The sequence below is a fragment of the Erinaceus europaeus genome, chromosome 1 (genome assembly GCF_950295315.1).
Source record: "Erinaceus europaeus chromosome 1, mEriEur2.1, whole genome shotgun sequence".
Lineage (NCBI taxonomy): Eukaryota > Metazoa > Chordata > Mammalia > Eulipotyphla > Erinaceidae > Erinaceus > Erinaceus europaeus.
In genome coordinates, this window is record NC_080162.1 from 12,103,832 (window position 1) to 12,109,831 (window position 6,000).

Genomic DNA, 6,000 nt, shown 5'->3' on the forward strand with positions numbered 1-6,000 from the left:
CGTTCTCCTTCTGATTTATGTCACTTACCATGAGTCCTTCAAGGTTTCTCCAAGATGTAGTAAAAGATTTCAGAGGCCAGATGATGGCATACTTGGTTGATCACATATGTTACCATGTGCAAGGACCCAGGTTCGAGTCCTCAGTCCCCATCTGACGGGGGGAAGCTTCACAAGTGATGAAGCAATGCTACAAGTCTCAGTCTCTCTCTCTTTCTCTTCCTCCCTATCTCCCCTATCCGTTTCAGTTTTTTTTCTGTCTCTATCCAGTAAATAAATGAAACTTAAAAAAAGAGATTTCATCATAGTGCTGCTACCAACATAGATGTGTCTACAACACAGTAAGGCACAAGGGTTAATGTTTAGTGGTAAGTATGGAAAGATTTAACACTGGTTTAAGGAAATGCTAAAATACTGAACCAAAGAACAAATAGTTATGCTAAGAGAGTTCTCTTTTTTGCCTAAGAATGTTCCTTGCATGTAGACCCTGGGTTTTGTAGCTTACGCCCACCAACATTTGTAGAAAGGCCAGGAGGTTGAGGGGAGCTTACGGCGGTTCTCTGGTCAAGCGGTTGCAAATCACCCTGCAGATAGTTACATCAACTTTATGAACTATGGCTCAGCTTCTTAAGGTATTTTCCAGTGTGAGGCTCCATGTTTTGTTTTGTTTTTATTTTTATTACAATAACACACATCTCAGGACACCTGCTGGATCAGTAATTGTGGAGACCAAGAAAGATCTTACCTGATAGGTACACACTTCACACATAAAGCACGGCCTTCAGGGTCTCAACACCACATGAGAACATGATGCATGACAGGTGTTGAGGATCTTTCCTTTTTTCTCGGTTTCCTTCTATCTATCTTTAATTTAAAAAAAAATATTTATGCCCTTGTTTTATTGTTGTACTTAATATTGTTGTTGATGTCGTCGTTGTTGGATAAGACAGAGAGAAATGGAGGGAGGAGGGGAAGACAGAGAGGGGGAGAGAAAGACAGACACTTGCAGCAGACCTGCTTCACCGCCTGTGAAGCGACTCCCCTGCAGGTGGGGAGCCGGGGGCTCCAAGCCGCATCTTTTTGCCGGTCCTTGCTTTGCGCCACATGCTCTTAAACCACTGCGCTACCGCCCGACTCCCCTATCTTTAATTTTTAAATGAAAAAATAAATTGTCCACAGGGAGTAGTGGAATAACAGATGCGCAAAGACACAGTACGTCTCATCACACATACACACACACACACACAAACACACACACACACACACACACACACACACACACGCACGCAACAATGTCAAACATCTAAGCTCTAAGTTCCAAGAGCCTGCTCAGACATTGAACTGGTACTTAACCTATAGTTTGGATTTTCTAATGCAACTCCTAAGTGCTATCTTGTCATCTAATAGCAGGTAGAAAATCCTACTGTGGAAAACAAGCTTTTCACATTTCTTCACAATTCAACCCTGGCTCATTTTTAAAATCGGAAATTTTAAGGAACAGCAGTACAACTCTTATAATTCAGTTGCTTACACTGGATGAATGACTATCAATTACTTATAGATTTTATAGGAGAAAAAAGTGAGATAAGTGCTTTGTACAAAGTCTATGTAGTAAAAGGATGGAAATTGGTAAGTTGAAAACAAAGACTATCGAAGTCCGTTCTATCCCCACTACTCAAGCAACAGACATAGTGCGCCGCACCCATCCATAGTAAAATCCTGGTACTTTGACTCCTGAGATCCAAAAATGTATCGACATTAATCACCTTTCCAGAATTTGTTATTATCAACTATTGACTTAGTATTAAGAATCTAAGCCTTAAAAAAAAAAAAGGTGAATAAGAACTCTTACTAACTTTAATACATTTACATAAAAATTAACATGAACTAGGATTATAAAATGTATCAGATACAACATGTGTAAAAGTTACTGACCAAGTCTATAACAAAAAAATGGACTCGGGGAAATATTATAATAATAATTTTTTCAGACTTTTAAAGGGCATGCAAATAGATGCAAATTTAGGAGAATGGTTAAATCAACTGGAATTAACAGAAAGTGAATGAGGGTGTCATTGACAGTGTCTGCTCATTTCTCTGATAAAGCATAATAGTGACTGCTTTCATATCTTCAGGTCTCATACTACAAACTAAAGTGCTCTCTGCTGGTTGGATGGAAAAAAAACAGGGATTTTAAAAAGGATTATGTGGCAACCTGCAAAAGGTGATTTTAGGAAATTAGCCTTACTGAAGAGAAAGTCATCAATATTATTTAAAAATATTTCAAATGCCACTTGTTCAATCAGGTCAGAGAGAATGCCTGGTTTCAAGAACTGATTTTGAAGTACATCAAATTGTATACTTAAGGAACAAGATGTATTCGGCTATATTTTAATAAAAAAGTATATTATAGATGGCATGCTTTATATTTATTTTCTCTAGCTTAGTAAGTTCTTGACTTTTCAGAAAGTATAACCACATCTTAGTCTATAAAACAAAAGACTGTCTCTGGGGTTAGAATTGTGGCCATAAAAATTCAGTATAGGGTGGGGGTATAGCATAATGGTTATGCAAAGAGACTTTCATGCCTGACATTCTCAAGTTCCAGGTTCAATCCCCCACACCGCCAAAAGCCAGAGTTGTGCAGTGCTCTGGTAAAACAAAACAAAACAAAAAAATCAGTATCAACTTATAACAATATGAAAAACGTTTTTGTTTTGTAAATTTGAACAAATTTCATTTAAAGGTTGAAAAATTAACAGAGTCCGGTGGTAGCGCTGCAGATTAAGCGCAGGTGGCGCAAAGCACAAGGACCAGTGGAACGATTCTGGTTCGAGCCCCCGGCTCCCCACCTGTAGGGGCTTCGCTTCACAGGCGGTGAGGTAGGTCTGCAGGTGTCTATCTTTCTCTCCCCCTCTCTGTCTTCCCCTCCTCTCTCCATTTTTCTCTGTCCTATCCAACAACAACGACATCAATAACAACAACAATAGTAACTACAACAATAAAACAATAAGGAGAAATGGAGAGAGGAGAAGAAGACAGAGAGAGGGAGAGAAAGACAGACACCTGCAGACCTTCTTCACTGCCTGTGAGGCGACTCCACTGCAGGTGGGGAGCTGGGGGCTCGAACCGGAATCCAAACCCCGGTCCTTGCACTTTGCGCCACTTGCACTTAACCCGCTGCACTACCGCCCGACTCCCGAAAAATTATTTTTTCTTAATAGTGTTTCTTACATGTATGATCTAGAAACATACATTTACACAAATGTTATTATGTTCAAAAAAGAAAGAAATGCATTTTGAATTAAATCTGCTCCCGAAAAAAGTGATTTTATTGATCTAAATACAGTGGGGGGGGGGGGGCGGTGATGCACCTGGTTAAGCGCAAACACTACTGTGTACAAACAAGGACCCAGCTTCCAGACCCTGGTCCCCACCTGCAAGATGGAAAGCTTCACAGTGGTGAAGCAGGGCTGCAGGTGTCTCTCTCACTCTCTGTCGCCCTCCCTTCTCAATTCCTCTGTCTCTATCAAATAATAAATAAATTAAATTTATAAAGAAAATATAAAGAAAAAAAACCTAAACCTCTTTTAAAAGTCTACTTAAAATGTTTTAAGATAGAAACTCTAGGGGTAATTACTTTTACCAAAAAGACTAATCATTAACTCTCTTCTAATAATAATCTCTTTTTTGTTCAAATTATGAAATATTCTCAGTCTTTGAGAAATAAAGTCCAGCCTAAGTTAAATCTATATGCTAAACACATTGAACTTATCAACCTTGACAGAAAACTCTTTTCACTGAAGGGAAAAACATAACTGATTCCAGTGGTCCCAAGCATGACTCGTCAGAACTCAATGCCTAATTAATGTTTACTCAGATAAAAATGACCATAACCTAGTTGACACAGATATACTGTGACAGTTCTATTTTTAAATTAAATAACTCGCATAAGAAGACAACAACCAGAGCCAAGTTGAGTCCCAGAGAACAGATCTATTTTTAAAACGATAGTGGCCTACCATAGGAGAAAGAGTGTGGCTGCCATTAAGAAGTGGATTTTGTAAGCAATGTTTTGCATCAAGTTCCACTGAAAACACTAACACTGGATCTAGTTGCTTGATAGAAGTTAAAGATATGTCAAATTAAAGCTTTAAAAAGATGTCTTTTCATTTAAGTTCCACAGAAATTCTATTGTGTACAAGTGATTTTAATTTTAAAACTAGGATGTCAGATCAACAGATGACTGGCTAAAAAAGTGATAGGATATATATTCTGTGGAATATTACTGAGGTGGAGGATAGATAACATAATGGTTGTGCAAATAGACTCTCACATCTGAGGCTCCAAAGACCCAGGTTCAACCCCCTGCACCACGATAAGCCAGAAATGAATGATGCTCTGGTAAAAAAAAAAAAAAAAAAAAAAAAAAGAATATTACTCTGTAATCAAAAGAGAAGACATGAGATTGTACCCTTTGGGACAAAAATGGATGAAACTGGAGGTGATTATGCTTGCTTAAACAGGCAAAGAGATGACAGACAACTACCAGATGGTTTCACATATATGTGGAATCTAGAGATCTAATTTACATGAACTTGCCACCCCCCCCCCCAAAAAAAAAAAGATTCCTAACAAAACAGAAGCAAGAAAACTGTAAGACTTGTGAGAACTATGATGGCTATCTTTGGGAGAGTGGAGATTCGAAACTTTGATGGTGGATGTGGTATGGGACTTTACATTGTAAACTTCCAATCTTGTGACAAACTATTAATAACAAATAAAAATATTTAATAAAATTGTGAGGGGCCAGGTGGTGATGCACCTGGTTGAGTGTACATGTTACAAAGCACAAGGATCAGAGTTTGAATCCCCAGTCCCCATTTGCAGAGGTCAAACTTTGCAAGTTGTGAAGCTGTGCCGCAGATATCTTTCTGTCTATCTCCCCCTTCCCTATCAATTTCATGGCTGTCTCTAACCAATAAGTAAATAAGGATAATTTGAGAATTTTTTTTTAAGTTAGGATGTCATGTACTTATAGTAAATTACAACACTGACTGGCAGTGGCTTAATCTTAATAACAGCATTCCCTGTATACCATTCAAAAGTTCTCAAAATTTAAAATACTTGTAAAGTTAAACACAAACGTAAGACAACTAAGCTATTTTCAAGAACCACTAAAATTTTAGCGAGCTGTGTGAAACCCTGACACGCTGTACCCTTTGTTATCCACCTGTGGCCTTGACCAGTTTTTATGAAGTCACCCAAACAGCCATCTATCAGAATTAGGAGAAGAATCAGTTCTACCAACTCTACCTTTGAAGAGCTTTCTTTCCAAGCTATCAGCATCTCCCAGAGAGGACAATGTAAAACTAGTGTGAGGACTGAGGTAACATTCAACTATAAACAAGCATTTCTTCAGTAACTGTGCATTGACTTAAATCTGGAAAAATACCAGGGTTTATGGGTGCATGTCAGGAACTTCACTGGAAAGCTTTACTGTGTACCTTCCTCTATCATATGCAGGTCCTGGAGAGAAGAAAACAGGAAAAAGGGTAAGCCAGGGAGGGGCGGGCAGTGGCGCACGTAGTTAAGTGTATGTAGTACTAAAAGCAAGGACTTCTGCAAGGATCCAGGTTCGAGCCCCTGCAGGAAGGACACTTCACAAGGGGTGAAGCAGGTCTACAGGTATCTCACTGTCTCTCTTCCTCTCAACCTCCCCTCTCAATTTCTCTATATCCTCTCTAATAAAATGGAAAAAGTGGCCACCAGGAGCAGTGGATTTATAGCACCAGCCCCAGCAATAACAGGGGAGGGACAGGAAATGAGTGATGGATGACGTCCTAGATCAAACTAGTGTGGTCATTCTTCCTTGAAGGCTGTTGAAGTCTCAGCATGGCTCCTGTCAGTACCCTCACTACCACTTCCTCCTGTTCGCCTTCAGCCTCAAGTGATATGCTCGAAACATTTGAATTTCTGTGTGTCCTTAGTGAATGCCTATAA